Source organism: Ranitomeya variabilis, chromosome 3, assembly GCF_051348905.1.
Source record: "Ranitomeya variabilis isolate aRanVar5 chromosome 3, aRanVar5.hap1, whole genome shotgun sequence".
Lineage (NCBI taxonomy): Eukaryota > Metazoa > Chordata > Amphibia > Anura > Dendrobatidae > Ranitomeya > Ranitomeya variabilis.
Genome location: NC_135234.1, coordinates 559,756,084 through 559,777,535, shown reverse-complemented (window position 1 = coordinate 559,777,535; position 21,452 = coordinate 559,756,084).

Sequence of the window (21,452 nt, the reverse complement as noted above, 5' to 3'; positions counted from 1 at the left end):
AGTAACGGTGTCTGCTGCCCCTTGCTTGTCTCCTCCACTGAATAAAGCTGAGCTTCAATCATCAGGCTTTCGGCCTAGATCAGATATTAAACTGCATTTGGCCTACTCGTTTGGTTGGGCCCTAGTAACGGTGTCTGCTGCCCCTTGTTTGTCTCTTCCACTGAATAAAGCTGAGCTTCAATCTTCAGGCTTTCGGCCTAGATCAGATATTAAACTGCATTTGGCCTCCTCATTTGGTTGGGCCCTAGTAACGGTGTCTGCTGCGCCTTGCTTGTCTCCTCCAATGAATAAAGCTGAGCTTCAATCATCAGGCTTTCGGCCTAGATCAGATATTAAACTGCATTTGGCCTACTCGTTTGGTTGGGCCCTAGTAACGGTGTCTGCTGCCCCTTGTTTGTCTCTTCCACTGAATAAAGCTGAGCTTCAATCTTCAGGCTTTCGGCCTAGATCAGATATTAAACTGCATTTGGCCTCCTCATTTGGTTGGGCCCTAGTAACGGTGTCTGCTGCCCCTTGCTTGTCTCCTCCAATGAATAAAGCTGAGCTTCAATCATCAGGCTTTCGGCCTAGATCAGATATTAAACTGCATTTGGCCTACTCGTTTGGTTGGGCCCTAGTAACGGTGTCTGCTGCCCCTTGCTTGTCTCCTCCACTGAATAAAGCTGAGCTTCCATCTTCAGGCTTTCGGCCTACATTTTAAATATTAAACTGCTTTTGGGCTACTAGTTTGGGTGGGCCTAGTAACGGTGTCTGCCGCACCTTGGTGTTGTCCTGTCTTGGTTTTCCTGAGCTTCAATCTTCAGGCTTTTGGCCTACATTTTAAATATTAAACTGCATTTGGCCTACCACTTTGGTTGGGCCTAGTAACGGTGTCTGCCGCTCCTGGGTTTTCTCCTGTTTGGTTTTCCTGAGCTTCAATCTTCAGGCTTTCGGCCTACATTTTAAATATTAAACTGCATTTGGGCTACTAGTTTGGGTGGGCCTAGTAACAGTGTCTGCCGCACCTTGGTGTTGTCCTGTCTTAGTTTTCCTGAGCTTCAATCTTCAAGCATTCGGACTACATATTAAATATTAAACTGCATTTGGGCTACTAGTTTGGGTGGGCCTAGTAAAGGTGTCTGCCGCACCTTGGTGTTGTCCTGTGTTGGTTTTCCTGAGCTTCAATCTTCAGGCTTTCGGCCTAGTTCAGATAATAAACTGCATTTGGACTACTCGTTTGGTTGGGCCCTAGTAACGGTGTCTGCTGCCCCTTGCTTGTCTCTTCCACTGAATAAAGCTGAGCTTCAATCTTCAGGCTTTCGGCCTAGATCAGATATTAAACTGCATTTGGCCTACTCGTTTGGTTGGGCCCTAGTAACGGTGTCTGCTGCGCCTTGCTTGTCTCCTCCACTGAATAAAGCTGAGCTTCAATCTTCAGGCTTTCGGCCTAGATCAGATATTAAACTGCATTTGGCCTACTCGTTTGGTTGGGTCCTAGTAACGGTGTCTGCTGCGCCTTGCTTGTCTCCTCCACTGAATAAAGCTGAGCTTCAATCTTCAGGATTTCGGCCTAGATCAGATATTAAACTGCATTTGGCCTACTCGTTTATTTGGGCCCTAGTAACGGTGTCTGCTGCCCCTTGCTTGTCTCCTCCACTGAATAACGCTGAGCTTCAATCCTCAGGCTTTCGGCCTAGATCAGATATTAAACTGCATTTGGCCTACTCGTTTGGTTGGGCCCTAGTAACGGTGTCTGCTGCCCTTTGCTTGTCTCCTCCACTGAATAAAGCTGAGCTTCAATCTTCAGGCTTTCGGCCTAGATCAGATATTAAACTGCATTTGGCCTACTCGTTTGGTTGGGCCCTTGTAACGGTGTCTGCTGCCCCTTGCTTGTCTCCTCCACTGAATAAAGCTGAGCTTCAATCTTCAGGCTTTCGGCATAGATCAGATATTAAACTGCATTTGGCCTACTCGTTTGGTTGGGCCCTAGTAACGGTGTCTGCTGCCCCTTGCTTGTCTCCTCCACTGAATAAAGCTGAGCTTCAATCTTCAGGCTTTCGGCCTAGATCAGATATTAAACTGCATTTGGCCTACTCGTTTATTTGGGCCCTAGTAACGGTGTGTGCTGCCCCTTGCTTGTCTCCTCCACTGAATAAAGCTGAGCTTCAATCTTCAGGCTTTCGGCCTAGATCAGATATTAAACTGCATTTGGCCTACTCTTTTATTTGGGCCCTAGTAACAGTGTCTGCGGCCCCTTGCTTGTCTCCTCCACTGAATAAAGCTGAGCTTCAATCTTCAGGCTTTCGGCCTAGATCAGATATTAAACTGCATTTGGCCTACTCGTTTGGTTGGGCCCTAGTAACGGTGTCTGCTGCCCCTTGCTTGTCTCCTCCACTGAATAAAGCTGAGCTTCAATCTTCAGGCTTTCGGCCTAGATCAGGTATTAAACTGCATTTGGCCTACTCGTTTGGTTGGGCCCTAGTAACGGTGTCTGCTGCCCCTTGCTTGTCTCCTCCACTGAATAAAGCTGAGCTTCAATCTTCAGGCTTTCGGCCTAGATCAGATATTAAACTGCATTTGGCCTACTCGTTTGGTTGGGCCCTAGTAACGGTGTCTGCTGCCTCTTGCTTGTCTCCTCCACTGAATAAAGCTGAGCTTCAATCTTCAGGCTTTCGGCCTAGATCAGATATTAAACTGCATTTGGCCTACTCGTTTGGTTGGGCCCTAGTAACGGTGTCTGCTGCCCCTTGCTTGTCTCCTCCACTGAATAAAGCTGAGCTTCAATCTTCAGGCTTTCAGCCTAGATCAGATATTAAACTGCATTTGGCCTACTCGTTTGGTTGGGCCCTAGTAACGGTGTCTGCTGCCCCTTGCTTGTCTCCTCCACTGAATAAAGCTGAGCTTCCATCTTCAGGCTTTCGGCCTACATTTTAAATATTAAACTGCATTTGGCCTAAAACTTTGGTTGGGCCTAGTAACTGTGTCTGCCGCTCCTGGGTTTTCTCCTGTTTGGTTTTCCTGAGCTTCAATCTTCAGGCTTTCGGCCTACATTTTAAAAATTAAACTGCATTTGGGCTACTAGTTTGGGTGGGCCTAGTAACAGTGTCTGCCGCACCTTGGTGTTGTCCTGTCTTAGTTTTCCTGAGCTTCAATCTTCAGGCATTCGGACTACATTTTAAATATTAAACTGCATTTGGCCTAAAACTTTGGTTGGGCCTAGTAACTGTGTCTGCCGCTCCTGGGTTTTCTCCTGTTTGGTTTTCCTGAGCTTCAATCTTCAGGCTTTCGGCCTGCATTTTAAATATTAAACTGCATTTGGGCTACTAGTTTGGGTGGGCCTAGTAACAGTGTCTGCCGCACCTTGGTGTTGTCCTGTCTTAGTTTTCCTGAGCTTCAATCTTCAGGCATTCGGACTACATTTTAAATATTAAACTGCATTTGGGCTACTAGTTTGGGTGGGCCTAGTAAAGGTGTCTGCCACACCTTGGTGTTGTCCTGTGTTGGTTTTCCTGAGCTTCAATCTTCAGGCTTTCGGCCTAGTTCAGATAATAAACTGCATTTGGCCTACTCGTTTGGTTGGGCCCTAGTAACGGTGTCTGCTGCCCCTTGTTTGTCTCTTCCACTGAATAAAGCTGAGCTTCAATCTTTAGGCTTTCGGCCTAGATCAGATATTAAACTGCATTTAGCCTACTCGTTTGGTTGGGCCTTAATAACGATGTCTGCTGCGCCTTGCTTGTCTCTTCCACTGAATAAAGCTGAGCTTCAATCTTCAGGCTTTCGGCCTAGATCAGATATTAAACTGCATTTGGCCTACTCGTTTATTTGGGCCCTAGTAACGGTGTCTGCTGCCCCTTGCTTGTCTCCTCCACTGAATAAAGCTGAGCTTCAATCTTCAGGCTTTCGGCCTAGATCAGATATTAACCTGCATTTGGCCTACTCGTTTGGTTGGGCCCTAGTAACGGTGTCTGCTGCCCCTTGCTTGTCTCCTCCACTGAATAAAGCTGAGCTTCAATCTTCAGGCTTTCGGCCTAGATCAGATATTAAACTGCATTTGGCCTACTCGTTTGGTTGGGCCCTAGTAACGGTGTCTGCTGCCCCTTGCTTGTCTCCTCCACTGAATAAAGCTGAGCTTCAATCTTCAGGCTTTCGGCCTAGATCAGATATTAAACTGCATTTGGCCTACTCGTTTGGTTGGGCCCTAGTAACGGTGTCTGCTGCCCCTTGCTTGTCTCCTCCACTGAATAAAGCTGAGCTTCAATCTTCAGGCTTTCGGCCTAGATCAGATATTAAACTGCATTTGGCCTACTCGTTTGGTTGGGCCCTAGTAACGGTGTCTACTGCCTCTTGCTTGTCTCCTCCACTGAATAAAGCTGAGCTTCAATCTTCAGGCTTTCGGCCTAGATCAGATATTAAACTGCATTTGGCCTACTCGTTTGGTTGGGCCCTAGTAACGGTGTCTGCTGCCCCTTGCTTGTCTCCTCCACTGAATAAAGCTGAGCTTCAATCTTCAGGCTTTCAGCCTAGATCAGATATTAAACTGCATTTGGCCTACTCGTTTGGTTGGGCCCTAGTAACGGTGTCTGCTGCCCCTTGCTTGTCTCCTCCACTGAATAAAGCTGAGCTTCCATCTTCAGGCTTTCGGCCTACATTTTAAATATTAAACTGCTTTTGGGCTACTAGTTTGGGTGGGCCTAGTAACAGTGTCTGCCGCACCTTGGTGTTGTCCTGTCTTAGTTTTCCTGAGCTTCAATCTTCAGGCATTCGGACTACATTTTAAATATTAAACTGCATTTGGCCTAAAACTTTGGTTGGGCCTAGTAACTGTGTCTGCCGCTCCTGGGTTTTCTCCTGTTTGGTTTTCCTGAGCTTCAATCTTCAGGCTTTCGGCCTACATTTTAAATATTAAACTGCATTTGGGCTACTAGTTTGGGTGGGCCTAGTAACAGTGTCTGCCGCACCTTGGTGTTGTCCTGTCTTAGTTTTCCTGAGCTTCAATCTTCAGGCATTCGGACTACATTTTAAATATTAAACTGCATTTGGGCTACTAGTTTGGGTGGGCCTAGTAAAGGTGACTGCCACACCTTGGTGTTGTCCTGTGTTGGTTTTCCTGAGCTTCAATCTTCAGGCTTTCGGCCTAGTTCAGATAGTAAACTGCATTTGGCCTACTCGTTTGGTTGGGCCCTAGTAACGGTGTCTGCTGCCCCTTGTTTGTCTCTTCCACTGAATAAAGCTGAGCTTCAATCTTTAGGCTTTCGGCCTAGATCAGATATTAAACTGCATTTAGCCTACTCGTTTGGTTGGGCCTTAGTAACGGTGTCTGCTGCGCCTTGCTTGTCTCTTCCACTGAATAAAGCTGAGCTTCAATCTTCAGGCTTTCGGCCTAGATCAGATATTAAACTGCATTTGGCCTACTCGTTTATTTGGGCCCTAGTAACGGTGTCTGCTGCCCCTTGCTTGTCTCCTCCACTGAATAAAGCTGAGCTTCAATCTTCAGGCTTTCGGCCTAGATCAGATATTAACCTGCATTTGGCCTACTCGTTTGGTTGGGCCCTAGTAACGGTGTCTGCTGCCCCTTGCTTGTCTCCTCCACTGAATAAAGCTGAGCTTCAATCTTCAGGCTTTCGGCCTAGGTCAGATATTAAACTGCATTTGGCCTACTCGTGTGGTTGGGCCCTAGTAACGGTGTCTGCTGCCCCTTGCTTGTCTCCTCCACTGAGTAAAGCTGAGCTTCAATCTTCAGGCTTTCAGCCTAGATCAGATATTAAACTGCATTTGGCCTACTCGTTAGGTTGGGCCCTAGTAACGGTGTCTGCTGCCCCTTGCTTGTCTCCTCCACTAAATAAAGCTGAGCTTCCATCTTCAGGCTTTCGGCCTACATTTTAAATATTAAACTGCTTTTGGGCTACTAGTTTGGGTGGGCCTAGTAACGGTGTCTGCCGCACCTTGGTGTTGTCCTGTCTTGGTTTTCCTGAGCTTCAATCTTCAGGCTTTCAGACTACATTTTAAATATTAAACTGCATTTGGACTACTAGTTTGGGTGGGCCTAGTAAAGGTGTCTGCCGCACCTTGGTGTTGTCCTGTGTCGGTTTTCCTGAGCTTCAATCTTCAGGCTTTCAGCCTACATTTTAAATATTAATCTGCATTTGGGCTAGTAGTTTGGGTGGGCCTACTAACGGTGTCTGTCGCACCTTGGTGTTGCCCTGTCTTGGTTTTCCTGAGCTTCAATCTTCAGGCTTTCGGCCTACATTTTAAATATTAAACTGCATTTGGCCTACTATTTTGGTTGGGCCTAGTAACGGTGTCTGCAGCTCCTGGGTTTTCTCCTGTTTGGTTTTCCTGAGCTTCAATCTTCAGGCTTTTGGCCTACATTTTAAATATTAAACTGCATTTGGCCTACCACTTTGGTTGGGCCTAGTAACGGTGTCTGCCGCTCCTGGGTTTTCTCCTGTTTGGTTTTCCTGAGCTTCAATCTTCAGGCTTTCGGCCTACATTTTAAATATTAAACTGCATTTGGGCTAATAGTTTGGGTGGGCCTAGTAACAGTGTCTGCCGCACCTTGGTGTTGTCCTGTCTTAGTTTTCCTGAGCTTCAATCTTCAGGCATTCGGACTACATTTTAAATATTAAACTGCATTTGGGCTACTAGTTTGGGTGGGCCTAGTAAAGGTGTCTGCCACACCTTGGTGTTGTCCTGTGTTGGTTTTCCTGAGCTTCAATCTTCAGGCTTTCGGCCTAGTTCAGATAATAAACTGCATTTGGCCTACTCGTTTGGTTGGGCCCTAGTAACGGTGTCTGCTGCCCCTTGTTTGTCTCTTCCACTGAATAAAGCTGAGCTTCAATCTTTAGGCTTTCGGCCTAGATCAGATATTAAATTGCATTTGGCCTACTCATTTGGTTGGGCCCTAGTAACGGTGTCTGCTGCCCCTTGTTTGTCTCTTCCACTGAATAAAGCTGAGCTTCAATCTTCAGGCTTTCGGCCTAGATCAGATATTAAACTGCATTTGGCCTACTCATTTGGTTTGGCCCTAGTAACGGTGTCTGCTGCGCCTTGCTTGTCTCCTCCAATGAATAAAGCTGAGCTTCAATCTTCAGGATTTCGGCCTAGATCAGATATTAAACTGCATTTGGGCCTACTCGTTTATTTGGGCCCTAGTAACTGTGTCTGCTGCCCCTTGCTTGTCTCCTCCACTGAATAAAGCTGAGCTTCAATCTTCAGGCTTTCGGCCTAGATCAGATATTAAACTGCATTTGGCCTACTCGTTTGGTTGGGCCCTAGTAACGGTGTCTGCTGCCCCTTGCTTGTCTCCTCCACTGAATAAAGCTGAGCTTCAATCTTCAGGCTTTCGGCCTAGATCAGATATTAAACTGCATTTGGCCTACTCGTTTGGTTGGGCCCTATTAACGGTGTCTGCTGCCCCTTGCTTGTCTCCTCCACTGAATAAAGCTGAGCTTCAATCTTCAGGATTTCGGCCTAGATCAGATATTAAACTGCATTTGGCCTACTCGTTTGGTTGGGCCCTAGTAACGGTGTCTGCTGCCCCTTGCTTGTCTCCTCCACTGAATAAAGCTGAGCTTCAATCATCAGGCTTTCGGCCTAGATCAGATATTAAACTGCATTTGGCCTACTCGTTTGGTTGGGCCCTAGTAACGGTGTCTGCTGCCCCTTGTTTGTCTCTTCCACTGAATAAAGCTGAGCTTCAATCTTCAGGCTTTCGGCCTAGATCAGATATTAAACTGCATTTGGCCTCCTCATTTGGTTGGGCCCTAGTAACGGTGTCTGCTGCGCCTTGCTTGTCTCCTCCAATGAATAAAGCTGAGCTTCAATCTTCAGGATTTTGGCCTAGATCAGATATTAAACTGCATTTGGGCCTACTCGTTTGGTTGGGCCTTAATAACGATGTCTGCTGCCCCTTGCTTGTCTCCTCCACTGAATAAAGCTGAGCTTCAATCTTCAGGCTTTCGGCCTAGATCAGATATTAAACTGCATTTGGCCTACTCGTTTATTTGGGCCCTAGTAACGGTGTCTGCTGCCCCTTGCTTGTCTCCTCCACTGAATAAAGCTGAGCTTCAATCTTCAGGCTTTCGGCCTAGATCAGATATTAAACTGCATTTGGCCTACTCGTTTGGTTGGGCCCTAGTAACGGTGTCTGCTGCCCCTTGCTTGTCTCCTCCACTGAATAAAGCTGAGCTTCAATCTTCAGGCTTTCGGCCTAGATCAGATATTAAACTGCATTTGGCCTACTCGTTTTTTGGGCCCTAGTAACGGTGTCTGCTGCCCCTTGCTTGTCTCCTCCACTGAATAAAGCTGAGCTTCAATCATCAGGCTTTCGGCCTAGATCAGATATTAAACTGCATTTGGCCTACTCGTTTGGTTGGGCCCTAGTAACGGTGTCTGCTGCCCCTTGCTTGTCTCCTCCACTGAATAAAGCTGAGCTTCAATCTTCAGGCTTTCAGCCTAGAACAGATATTAAACTGCATTTGGCCTACTCGTTTGGTTGGGCCTTAGTAACGGTGTCTGCTGCCCCTTGCTTGTCTCCTCCACTGAATAAAGCTGAGCTTCCATCTTCAGGCTTTCGGCCTACATTTTAAATATTAAACTGCTTTTGGGCTACTAGTTTGGGTGGGCCTAGTAACGGTGTCTGCCGCACCTTGGTGTTGTCCTGTCTTGGTTTTCCTGAGCTTCAATCTTCAGGCTTTTAGACTACATTTTAAATATTAAACTGCATTTGGACTACTAGTTTGGGTGGGCCTAGTAAAGGTGTCTGCCACACCTTGGTGTTGTCCTGTGTTGGTTTTCCTGAGCTTCAATCTTCAGGCTTTCGGCCTAGTTCAGATAGTAAACTGCATTTGGCCTACTCGTTTGGTTGGGCCCTAGTAACGGTGTCTGCTGCCCCTTGTTTGTCTCTTCCACTGAATAAAGCTGAGCTTCAATCTTTAGGCTTTCGGCCTAGATCAGATATTAAACTGCATTTAGCCTACTCGTTTGGTTGGGCCTTAGTAACGGTGTCTGCTGCGCCTTGCTTGTCTCTTCCACTGAATAAAGCTGAGCTTCAATCTTCAGGCTTTCGGCCTAGATCAGATATTAAACTGCATTTGGCCTACTCGTTTATTTGGGCCCTAGTAACGGTGTCTGCTGCCCCTTGCTTGTCTCCTCCACTGAATAAAGCTGAGCTTCAATCTTCAGGCTTTCGGCCTAGATCAGATATTAACCTGCATTTGGCCTACTCGTTTGGTTGGGCCCTAGTAACGGTGTCTGCTGCCCCTTGCTTGTCTCCTCCACTGAATAAAGCTGAGCTTCAATCTTCAGGCTTTCGGCCTAGATCAGATATTAAACTGCATTTGGCCTACTCGTGTGGTTGGGCCCTAGTAACGGTGTCTGCTGCCCCTTGCTTGTCTCCTCCACTGAGTAAAGCTGAGCTTCAATCTTCAGGCTTTCAGCCTAGATCAGATATTAAACTGCATTTGGCCTACTCGTTAGGTTGGGCCCTAGTAACGGTGTCTGCTGCCCCTTGCTTGTCTCCTCCACTAAATAAAGCTGAGCTTCCATCTTCAGGCTTTCGGCCTACATTTTAAATATTAAACTGCTTTTGGGCTACTAGTTTGGGTGGGCCTAGTAACGGTGTCTGCCGCACCTTGGTGTTGTCCTGTCTTGGTTTTCCTGAGCTTCAATCTTCAGGCTTTCAGACTACATTTTAAATATTAAACTGCATTTGGACTACTAGTTTGGGTGGGCCTAGTAAAGGTGTCTGCCGCACCTTGGTGTTGTCCTGTGTCGGTTTTCCTGAGCTTCAATCTTCAGGCTTTCAGCCTACATTTTAAATATTAATCTGCATTTGGGCTAGTAGTTTGGGTGGGCCTACTAACGGTGTCTGTCGCACCTTGGTGTTGCCCTGTCTTGGTTTTCCTGAGCTTCAATCTTCAGGCTTTCGGCCTACATTTTAAATATTAAACTGCATTTGGCCTACTATTTTGGTTGGGCCTAGTAACGGTGTCTGCAGCTCCTGGGTTTTCTCCTGTTTGGTTTTCCTGAGCTTCAATCTTCAGGCTTTTGGCCTACATTTTAAATATTAAACTGCATTTGGCCTACCACTTTGGTTGGGCCTAGTAACGGTGTCTGCCGCTCCTGGGTTTTCTCCTGTTTGGTTTTCCTGAGCTTCAATCTTCAGGCTTTCGGCCTACATTTTAAATATTAAACTGCATTTGGGCTAATAGTTTGGGTGGGCCTAGTAACAGTGTCTGCCGCACCTTGGTGTTGTCCTGTCTTAGTTTTCCTGAGCTTCAATCTTCAGGCATTCGGACTACATTTTAAATATTAAACTGCATTTGGGCTACTAGTTTGGGTGGGCCTAGTAAAGGTGTCTGCCACACCTTGGTGTTGTCCTGTGTTGGTTTTCCTGAGCTTCAATCTTCAGGCTTTCGGCCTAGTTCAGATAATAAACTGCATTTGGCCTACTCGTTTGGTTGGGCCCTAGTAACGGTGTCTGCTGCCCCTTGTTTGTCTCTTCCACTGAATAAAGCTGAGCTTCAATCTTTAGGCTTTCGGCCTAGATCAGATATTAAATTGCATTTGGCCTACTCATTTGGTTGGGCCCTAGTAACGGTGTCTGCTGCCCCTTGTTTGTCTCTTCCACTGAATAAAGCTGAGCTTCAATCTTCAGGCTTTCGGCCTAGATCAGATATTAAACTGCATTTGGCCTACTCATTTGGTTTGGCCCTAGTAACGGTGTCTGCTGCGCCTTGCTTGTCTCCTCCAATGAATAAAGCTGAGCTTCAATCTTCAGGATTTCGGCCTAGATCAGATATTAAACTGCATTTGGGCCTACTCGTTTATTTGGGCCCTAGTAACGGTGTCTGCTGCCCCTTGCTTGTCTCCTCCACTGAATAAAGCTGAGCTTCAATCTTCAGGCTTTCGGCCTAGATCAGATATTAAACTGCATTTGGCCTACTCGTTTGGTTGGGCCCTAGTAACGGTGTCTGCTGCCCCTTGCTTGTCTCCTCCACTGAATAAAGCTGAGCTTCAATCTTCAGGCTTTCGGCCTAGATCAGATATTAAACTGCATTTGGCCTACTCGTTTGGTTGGGCCCTATTAACGGTGTCTGCTGCCCCTTGCTTGTCTCCTCCACTGAATAAAGCTGAGCTTCAATCTTCAGGATTTTGGCCTAGATCAGATATTAAACTGCATTTGGCCTACTCGTTTGGTTGGGCCCTAGTAACGGTGTCTGCTGCCCCTTGCTTGTCTCCTCCACTGAATAAAGCTGAGCTTCAATCATCAGGCTTTCGGCCTAGATCAGATATTAAACTGCATTTGGCCTACTCGTTTGGTTGGGCCCTAGTAACGGTGTCTGCTGCCCCTTGTTTGTCTCTTCCACTGAATAAAGCTGAGCTTCAATCTTCAGGCTTTCGGCCTAGATCAGATATTAAACTGCATTTGGCCTCCTCATTTGGTTGGGCCCTAGTAACGGTGTCTGCTGCGCCTTGCTTGTCTCCTCCAATGAATAAAGCTGAGCTTCAATCTTCAGGATTTCGGCCTAGATCAGATATTAAACTGCATTTGGGCCTACTCGTTTATTTGGGCCCTAGTAACGGAGTCTGCTGCCCCTTGCTTGTCTCCTCCACTGAATAAAGCTGAGCTTCAATCTTCAGGCTTTCGGCCTAGATCAGATATTAAACTGCATTTGGCCTACTCGTTTGGTTGGGCCCTAGTAACGGTGTCTGCTGCCCCTTGCTTGTCTCCTCCACTGAATAAAGCTGAGCTTCAATCTTCAGGCTTTCGGCCTAGATCAGATATTAAACTGCATTTGGCCTACTCGTTTGGTTGGGCCCTAGTAACGGTGTCTGCTGCCCCTTGCTTGTCTCCTCCACTGAATAAAGCTGAGCTTCAATCTTCAGGCTTTCGGCCTAGATCAGATATTAAACTGCATTTGGCCTACTCGTTTTTTGGGCCCTAGTAACGGTGTCTGCTGCCCCTTGCTTGTCTCCTCCACTGAATAAAGCTGAGCTTCAATCATCAGGCTTTCGGCCTAGATCAGATATTAAACTGCATTTGGCCTACTCGTTTGGTTGGGCCCTAGTAACGGTGTCTGCTGCCCCTTGCTTGTCTCCTCCACTGAATAAAGCTGAGCTTCAATCTTCAGGCTTTCAGCCTAGAACAGATATTAAACTGCATTTGGCCTACTCGTTTGGTTGGGCCTTAGTAACGGTGTCTGCTGCCCCTTGCTTGTCTCCTCCACTGAATAAAGCTGAGCTTCCATCTTCAGGCTTTCGGCCTACATTTTAAATATTAAACTGCTTTTGGGCTACTAGTTTGGGTGGGCCTAGTAACGGTGTCTGCCGCACCTTGGTGTTGTCCTGTCTTGGTTTTCCTGAGCTTCAATCTTCAGGCTTTTGGCCTACATTTTAAATATTAAACTGCATTTGGCCTACCACTTTGGTTGGGCCTAGTAACGGTGTCTGCCGCTCCTGGGTTTTCTCCTGTTTTGTTTTCCTGAGCTTCAATCTTCAGGCTTTCGGCCTACATTTTAAATATTAAACTGCATTTGGGCTACTAGTTTGGGTGGGCCTAGTAACAGTGTCTGCCGCACCTTGGTGTTGTCCTGTCTTAGTTTTCCTGAGCTTCAATCTTCAAGCATTCGGACTACATATTAAATATTAAACTGCATTTGGGCTACTAGTTTGGGTGGGCCTAGTAAAGGTGTCTGCCGCACCTTGGTGTTGTCCTGTGTTGGTTTTCCTGAGCTTCAATCTTCAGGCTTTCGGCCTAGTTCAGATAATAAACTGCATTTGGCCTACTCGTTTGGTTGGGCCCTAGTAACGGTGTCTGCTGCCCCTTGCTTGTCTCTTCCACTGAATAAAGCTGAGCTTCAATCTTCAGGCTTTCGGCCTAGATCAGATATTAAACTGCATTTGGCCTACTCGTTTGGTTGGGCCCTAGTAACGGTGTCTGTTGCGCCTTGCTTGTCTCCTCCACTGAATAAAGCTGAGCTTCAATCTTCAGGCTTTCGGCCTAGATCAGATATTAAACTGCATTTGGCCTACTCGTTTGGTTGGGCCCTAGTAACGGTGTCTGCTGCCCCTTGTTTGTCTCTTCCACTGAATAAAGCTGAGCTTCAATCTTCAGGCTTTCAGCCTAGATCAGATATTAAACTGCATTTGGCCTACTCGTTTGGTTGGGTCCTAGTAACGGTGTCTGCTGCGCCTTGCTTGTCTCCTCCACTGAATAAAGCTGAGCTTCAATCTTCAGGATTTCGGCCTAGATCAGATATTAAACTGCATTTGGCCTACTCGTTTATTTGGGCCCTAGTAACGGTGTCTGCTGCCCCTTGCTTGTCTCCTCCACTGAATAAAGCTGAGCTTCAATCTTCAGGCTTTCGGCCTAGATCAGATATTAAACTGCATTTGGCCTACTCGTTTGGTTGGGCCCTAGTAACGGTGTCTGCTGCCCCTTGCTTGTCTCCTCCACTGAATAAAGCTGAGCTTCAATCTTCAGGCTTTCGGCCTAGATCAGATATTAAACTGCATTTGGCCTACTCGTTTGGTTGGGCCCTAGTAACGGTGTCTGCTGCCCCTTGCTTGTCTCCTCCACTGAATAAAGCTGAGCTTCAATCTTCAGGCTTTCGGCCTAGATCTGATATTAAACTGCATTTGGCCTACTCGTTTGGTTGGGCCCTAGTAACGGTGTCTGCTGCCCCTTGCTTGTCTCCTCCACTGAATAAAGCTGAGCTTCAATCTTCAGGCTTTCGGCCTAGATCAGATATTAAACTGCATTTGGCCTACTCGTTTGGTTGGGCCCTAGTAACGGTGTCTGCTGCCCCTTGCTTGTCTCCTCCACTGAATAAAGCTGAGCTTCAATCTTCAGGCTTTCGGCCTAGATCTGATATTAAACTGCATTTGGCCTACTCGTTTGGTTGGGCCCTAGTAACGGTGTCTGCTGCCCCTTGCTTGTCTCCTCCACTGAATAAAGCTGAGCTTCAATCTTCAGGCTTTCGGCCTAGATCAGATATTAAACTGCATTTGGCCTACTCGTTTGGTTGGGCCCTAGTAACGGTGTCTGCTGCCCCTTGCTTGTCTCCTCCACTGAATAAAGCTGAGCTTCAATCATCAGGCTTTCGGCCTAGGTCAGATATTAAACTGCATTTGGCCTACTCGTTTGGTTGGGCCCTAGTAACGGTGTCTGCTGCCCCTTGTTTGTCTCTTCCACTGAATAAAGCTGAGCTTCAATCTTCAGGCTTTCGGCCTAGATCAGATATTAAACTGCATTTGGCCTACTCATTTGGTTGGGCCCTAGTAACGGTGTCTGCTGCGCCTTGCTTGTCTCCTCCAATGAATAAAGCTGAGCTTCAATCTTCAGGATTTCGGCCTAGATCAGATATTAAACTGCATTTGGGCCTACTCGTTTATTTGGGCCCTAGTAATGGTGTCTGCTGCCCCTTGCTTGTCTCCTCCACTGAATAAAGCTGAGCTTCAATCTTCAGGCTTTCGGCCTAGATCAGATATTAAACTGCATTTGGCCTACTCGTTTGGTTGGGCCCTAGTAACGGTGTCTGCTGCCCCTTGCTTGTCTCCTCCACTGAATAAAGCTGAGCTTCAATCTTCAGGCTTTCGGCCTAGATCAGATATTAAACTGCATTTGGCATACTCGTTTGGTTGGGCCCTAGTAACGGTGTCTGCTGCCCCTTGCTTGTCTCCTCCACTGAATAAAGCTGAGCTTCAATCTTCAGGCTTTCGGCCTAGATCAGCTATTAAACTGCATTTGGCCTACTCGTTTGGTTGGGCCCTAGTAACGGTGTCTGCTGCCCCTTGCTTGTCTCCTCCACTGAATAAAGCTGAGCTTCAATCATCAGGCTTTCGGCCTAGATCAGATATTAAACTGCATTTGGCCTACTCGTTTGGTTGGGCCCTAGTAACGGTCTCTGCTGCCCCTTGCTTGTCTCCTCCACTGAATAAAGCTGAGCTTCAATCTTCAGGCTTTCAGCCTAGAACAGATATTAAACTGCATTTGGCCTACTCGTTTGGTTGGGCCCTAGTAACGGTGTCTGCTGCCCCTTGCTTGTCTCCTCCACTGAATAAAGCTGAGCTTCCATCTTCAGGCTTTCGGCCTACATTTTAAATATTAAACTGCTTTTGGGCTACTAGTTTGGGTGGGCCTAGTAACGGTGTCTGCCGCACCTTGGTGTTGTCCTGTCTTGGTTTTCCTGAGCTTCAATCTTCAGGCTTTTGGCCTACATTTTAAATATTAAACTGCATTTTTGCCTACCACTTTGGTTGGGCCTAGTAACGGTGTCTGCCGCTCCTGGGTTTTCTCCTGTTTGGTTTTCCTGAGCTTCAATCTTCAGGCTTTCGGCCTACATTTTAAATATTAAACTGCATTTGGGCTACTAGTTTGGGTGGGCCTAGTAACAGTGTCTGCCGCACCTTGGTGTTGTCCTGTCTTAGTTTTCCTGAGCTTCAATCTTCAAGCATTCGGACTACATATTAAATATTAAACTGCATTTGGGCTACTAGTTTGGGTGGGCCTAGTAAAGGTGTCTGCCGCACCTTGGTGTTGTCCTGTGTTGGTTTTCCTGAGCTTCAATCTTCAGGCTTTCGGCCTAGTTCAGATAATAAACTGCATTTGGCCTACTCGTTTGGTTGGGCCCTAGTAACGGTGTCTGCTGCCCCTTGCTTGTCTCTTCCACTGAATAAAGCTGAGCTTCAATCTTCAGGCTTTCGGCCTAGATCAGATATTAAACTGCATTTGGCCTACTCGTTTGGTTGGGCCCTAGTAACGGTGTCTGCTGCGCCTTGCTTGTCTCCACCACTGAATAAAGCTGAGCTTCAATCTTTAGGCTTTCGGCCTAGATCAGATATTAAACTGCATTTGGCCTACTCGTTTGGTTGGGCCCTAGTAACGGTGTCTGCTGCCCCTTGTTTGTCTCTTCCACTGAATAAAGCTGAGCTTCAATCTTCAGGCTTTCGGCCTAGATCAGATATTAAACTGCATTTGGCCTACTCGTTTGGTTGGGTCCTAGTAACGGTGTCTGCTGCGCCTTGCTTGTCTCCTCCACTGAATAAAGCTGAGCTTCAATCTTCAGGATTTCGGCCTAGATCAGATATTAAACTGCATTTGGCCTACTCGTTTATTTGGGCCCTAGTAACGGTGTCTGCTGCCCCTTGCTTGTCTCCTCCACTGAATAACGCTGAGCTTCAATCCTCAGGCTTTCGGCCTAGATCAGATATTAAACTGCATTTGGCCTACTCGTTTGGTTGGGCCCTAGTAACGGTGTCTGCTGCCCTTTGCTTGTCTCCTCCACTGAATAAAGCTGAGCTTCAATCTTCAGGCTTTCGGCCTAGATCAGATATTAAACTGCATTTGGCCTACTCGTTTGGTTGGGCCCTAGTAACGGTGTCTGCTGCCCCTTGCTTGTCTCCTCCACTGAATAAAGCTGAGCTTCAATCTTCAGGCTTTCGGCATAGATCAGATATTAAACTGCATTTGGCCTACTCGTTTGGTTGGGCCCTAGTAACGGTGTCTGCTGCCCCTTGCTTGTCTCCTCCACTGAATAAAGCTGAGCTTCAATCTTCAGGCTTTCGGCCTAGATCAGATATTAAACTGCATTTGGCCTACTCGTTTATTTGGGCCCTAGTAACGGTGTGTGCTGCCCCTTGCTTGTCTCCTCCACTGAATAAAGCTGAGCTTCAATCTTCAGGCTTTCGGCCTAGATCAGATATTAAACTGCATTTGGCCTACTCTTTTATTTGGGCCCTAGTAACAGTGTCTGCGGCACCTTGCTTGTCTCCTCCACTGAATAAAGCTGAGCTTCAATCTTCAGGCTTTCGGCCTAGATCAGATATTAAACTGCATTTGGCCTACTCGTTTGGTTGGGCCCTAGTAACGGTGTCTGCTGCCCCTTGCTTGTCTCCTCCACTGAATAAAGCTGAGCTTCAATCTTCAGGCTTTCGGCCTAGATCAGGTATTAAACTGCATTTGGCCTACTCGTTTGGTTGGGCCCTAGTAACGGTGTCTGCTGCCCCTTGCTTGTCTCCTCCACTGAATAAAGCTGAGCTTCAATCTTCAGGCTTTCGGCCTAGATCAGATATTAAACTGCATTTGGCCTACTCGTTTGGTTGGGCCCTAGTAACGGTGTCTGCTGCCTCTTGCTTGTCTCCTCCACTGAATAAAGCTGAGCTTCAATCTTCAGGCTTTCGGCCTAGATCAGATATTAAACTGCATTTGGCCTACTCGTTTGGTTGGGCCCTAGTAACGGTGTCTGCTGCCCCTTGCTTGTCTCCTCCACTGAATAAAGCTGAGCTTCAATCTTCAGGCTTTCAGCCTAGATCAGATATTAAACTGCATTTGGCCTACTCGTTTGGTTGGGCCCTAGTAACGGTGTCTGCTGCCCCTTGCTTGTCTCCTCCACTGAATAAAGCTGAGCTTCCATCTTCAGGCTTTCGGCCTACATTTTAAATATTAAACTGCTTTTGGGCTATTAGTTTGGGTGGGCCTAGTAACAGTGTCTGCCGCACCTTGGTGTTGTCCTGTCTTAGTTTTCCTGAGCTTCAATCTTCAGGCATTCGGACTACATTTTAAATATTAAACTGCATTTGGCCTAAAACTTTGGTTGGGCCTAGTAACTGTGTCTGCCGCTCCTGGGTTTTCTCCTGTTTGGTTTTCCTGAGCTTCAATCTTCAGGCTTTCGGCCTACATTTTAAATATTAAACTGCATTTGGGCTACTAGTTTGGGTGGGCCTAGTAACAGTGTCTGCCGCACCTTGGTGTTGTCCTGTCTTAGTTTTCCTGAGCTTCAATCTTCAGGCATTCGGACTACATTTTAAATATTAAACTGCATTTGGGCTACTAGTTTGGGTGGGCCTAGTAAAGGTGTCTGCCACACCTTGGTGTTGTCCTGTGTTGGTTTTCCTGAGCTTCAATCTTCAGGCTTTCGGCCTAGTTCAGATAATAAACTGCATTTGGCCTACTCGTTTGGTTGGGCCCTAGTAACGGTGTCTGCTGCCCCTTGTTTGTCTCTTCCACTGAATAAAGCTGAGCTTCAATCTTTAGGCTTTCGGCCTAGATCAGATATTAAACTGCATTTAGCCTACTCGTTTGGTTGGGCCTTAGTAACGATGTCTGCTGCGCCTTGCTTGTCTCTTCCACTGAATAAAGCTGAGCTTCAATCTTCAGGCTTTCGGCCTAGATCAGATATTAAACTGCATTTGGCCTACTCATTTATTTGGGCCCTAGTAACGGTGTCTGCTGCCCCTTGCTTGTCTCCTCCACTGAATAAAGCTGAGCTTCAATCTTCAGGCTTTCGGCCTAGATCAGATATTAAACTGCATTTGGCCTACTCGTTTGGTTGGGCCCTAGTAACGGTGTCTGCTGCCCCTTGCTTGTCTCCTCCACTGAATAAAGCTGAGCTTCAATCTTCAGGCTTTCGGCCTAGATCAGATATTAAACTGCATTTGGCCTACTCGTTTGGTTGGGCCCTAGTAACGGTGTCTGCTGCCCCTTGCTTGTCTCCTCCACTGAATAAAGCTGAGCTTCAATCTTCAGGCTTTCGGCCTAGATCAGATATTAAACTGCATTTGGCCTACTCGTTTGGTTGGGCCCTAGTAACGGTGTCTGCTGCCTCTTGCTTGTCTCCTCCACTGAATAAAGCTGAGCTTCAATCTTCAGGCTTTCGGCCTAGATCAGATATTAAACTGCATTTGGCCTACTCGTTTGGTTGGGCCCTAGTAACGGTGTCTGCTGCCCCTTGCTTGTCTCCTCCACTGAATAAAGCTGAGCTTCAATCTTCAGGCTTTCAGCCTAGATCAGATATTAAACTGCATTTGGCCTACTCGTTTGGTTGGGCCCTAGTAACGGTGTCTGCTGCCCCTTGCTTGTCTCCTCCACTGAATAAAGCTGAGCTTCCATCTTCAGGCTTTCGGCCTACATTTTAAATATTAAACTGCTTTTGGGCTACTAGTTTGGGTGGGCCTAGTAACAGTGTCTGCCGCACCTTGGTGTTGTCCTGTCTTAGTTTTCCTGAGCTTCAATCTTCAGGCATTCGGACTACATTTTAAATATTAAACTGCATTTGGCCTAAAACTTTGGTTGGGCATAGTAACTGTGTCTGCCGCTCCTGGGTTTTCTCCTGTTTGGTTTTCCTGAGCTGCAATCTTCAGGCTTTCGGCCTACATTTTAAATATTAAACTGCATTTGGGCTACTAGTTTGGGTGGGCCTAGTAACAGTGTCTGCCGCACCTTGGTGTTGTCCTGTCTTAGTTTTCCTGAGCTTCAATCTTCAGGCATTCGGACTACATTTTAAATATTAAACTGCATTTGGGCTACTAGTTTGGGTGGGCCTAGTAAAGGTGTCTGCCACACCTTGGTGTTGTCCTGTGTTGGTTTTCCTGAGCTTCAATCTTCAGGCTTTCGGCCTAGTTCAGATAATAAACTGCATTTGGCCTACTCGTTTGGTTGGGCCCTAGTAACGGTGTCTGCTGCCCCTTGTTTGTCTCTTCCACTGAATAAAGCTGAGCTTCAATCTTTAGGCTTTCGGCCTAGATCAGATATTAAACTGCATTTAGCCTACTCGTTTGGTTGGGCCTTAGTAACGGTGTCTGCTGCGCCTTGCTTGTCTCTTCCACTGAATAAAGCTGAGCTTCAATCTTCAGGCTTTCGGCCTAGATCAGATATTAAACTGCATTTGGCCTACTCGTTTATTTGGGCCCTAGTAACGGTGTCTGCTGCCCCTTGCTTGTCTCCTCCACTGAATAAAGCTGAGCTTCAATCTTCAGGCTTTCGGCCTAGATCAGATATTAACCTGCATTTGGCCTACTCGTTTGGTTGGGCCCTAGTAACGGTGTCTGCTGCCCCTTGCTTGTCTCCTCCACTGAATAAAGCTGAGCTTCAATCTTCAGGCTTTCGGCCTAGATCAGATATTAAACTGCATTTGGCCTACTCGTGTGGTTGGGCCCTAGTAACGGTGTCTGCTGCCCCTTGCTTGTCTCCTCCACTGAGTAAAGCTGAGCTTCAATCTTCAGGCTTTCAGCCTAGATCAGATATTAAACTGCATTTGGCCTACTCGTTAGGTTGGGCCCAAGTAATGGTGTCTGCTGCCCCTTGCTTGTCTCCTCCACTAAATAAAGCTGAGCTTCCATCTTCAGGCTTTCGGCCTACATTTTAAATATTAAACTGCTTTTGGGCTACTAGTTTGGGTGGGCCTAGTAACGGTGTCTGCCGCACCTTGGTGTTGTCCTGTCTTGGTTTTCCTGAGCTTCAATCTTCAGGCTTTCGGACTACATTTTAAATATTAAACTGCATTTGGACTACTAGTTTGGGTGGGCCTAGTAAAGGTGTCTGCCGCACCTTGGTGTTGTCCTGTGTCGGTTTTCCTGAGCTTCAATCTTCAGGATTTCGGCCTACATTTTAAATATTAAACTGCATTTGGCCTACTACTTTGGATGGGCCTAGTAACGGTATCTGCCGCTCCTGGGTTTTCTCCTGTTTGGTTTTCCTGAGCTTCAATCTTCAGGCTTTCAGCCTACATTTTAAATATTAATCTGCATTTGGGCTACTAGTTTGGGTGGGCCTAGTAATGGTGTCTGCCGCACCTTGGTGTTGCCCTGTCTTGGTTTTCCTGAACTTCAATCTTCAGGCTTTCGGCCTACATTTTAAATATTAAACTGCATTTGGCCTACTACTTTGGTTGGGCCTAGTAAAGGTGTCTGCCGCTCCTTGGTTTTCTCCTGCTTGGTCTTCCTGAGCTTCAATCTTCAGGCTTTTGGCAAACATTTTAAATATTAAACTGCATTTGGCCTACTACTTTGGTTGGGCCTAGTAACGGTGTCTGCCGCTCCTGGGTTTTCTCCTGTTTGGTTTTCCTGAGCTTCAATCTTCAGGCTTTCGGCCTACATTTTAAATATTAAACTGCATTTGGGCTACCAGTTTGGGTGGGCCTAGTAACGGAGTCTGCCGCACCTTGGTGTTGTCCTGTCTTGGTTTTCCTGAGCTTCAATCTTCAGGCTTTCGTACTACATTTTAAATATTAAACTGCATTTGGGCTACTAGTTTGGGTGGGCCTAGTAAAGGTGTCCGCCGCAACCTTGGTGTTGTCCTGTGTTGGTTTCCTGAGCTTCATTCTTCAGGCTTTCGGCCTACATTTTAAATATTAAACTGCATTTGGCCTACTACATTGGTTAGGCCTAGTAACGGTGTCTGCCGCTCCTGGGTTTTCTCCTGTTTGGTTTTCCTGAGCTTCAATCTTCAGGCTTTCGGCCTACATTTTAAATATTAAACTGCATTTGGGCTACTAGTTTGGGTGGGCCTAGTAACGGTACCTGCCGCACCTTGGTGTTGTCCTGTCTTGGTTTTCCTGAGCTTCAATCTTCAGGCTTTCGGCCTAGATCAGATATTAAACTGAATATGGCCTACTCGTTTGATTGGGCCCTAGTAACGGTGTCTGCTGCCCCTTGCTTGTCTCCTCCACTGAATAAAGCTGAGCTTCAATCTT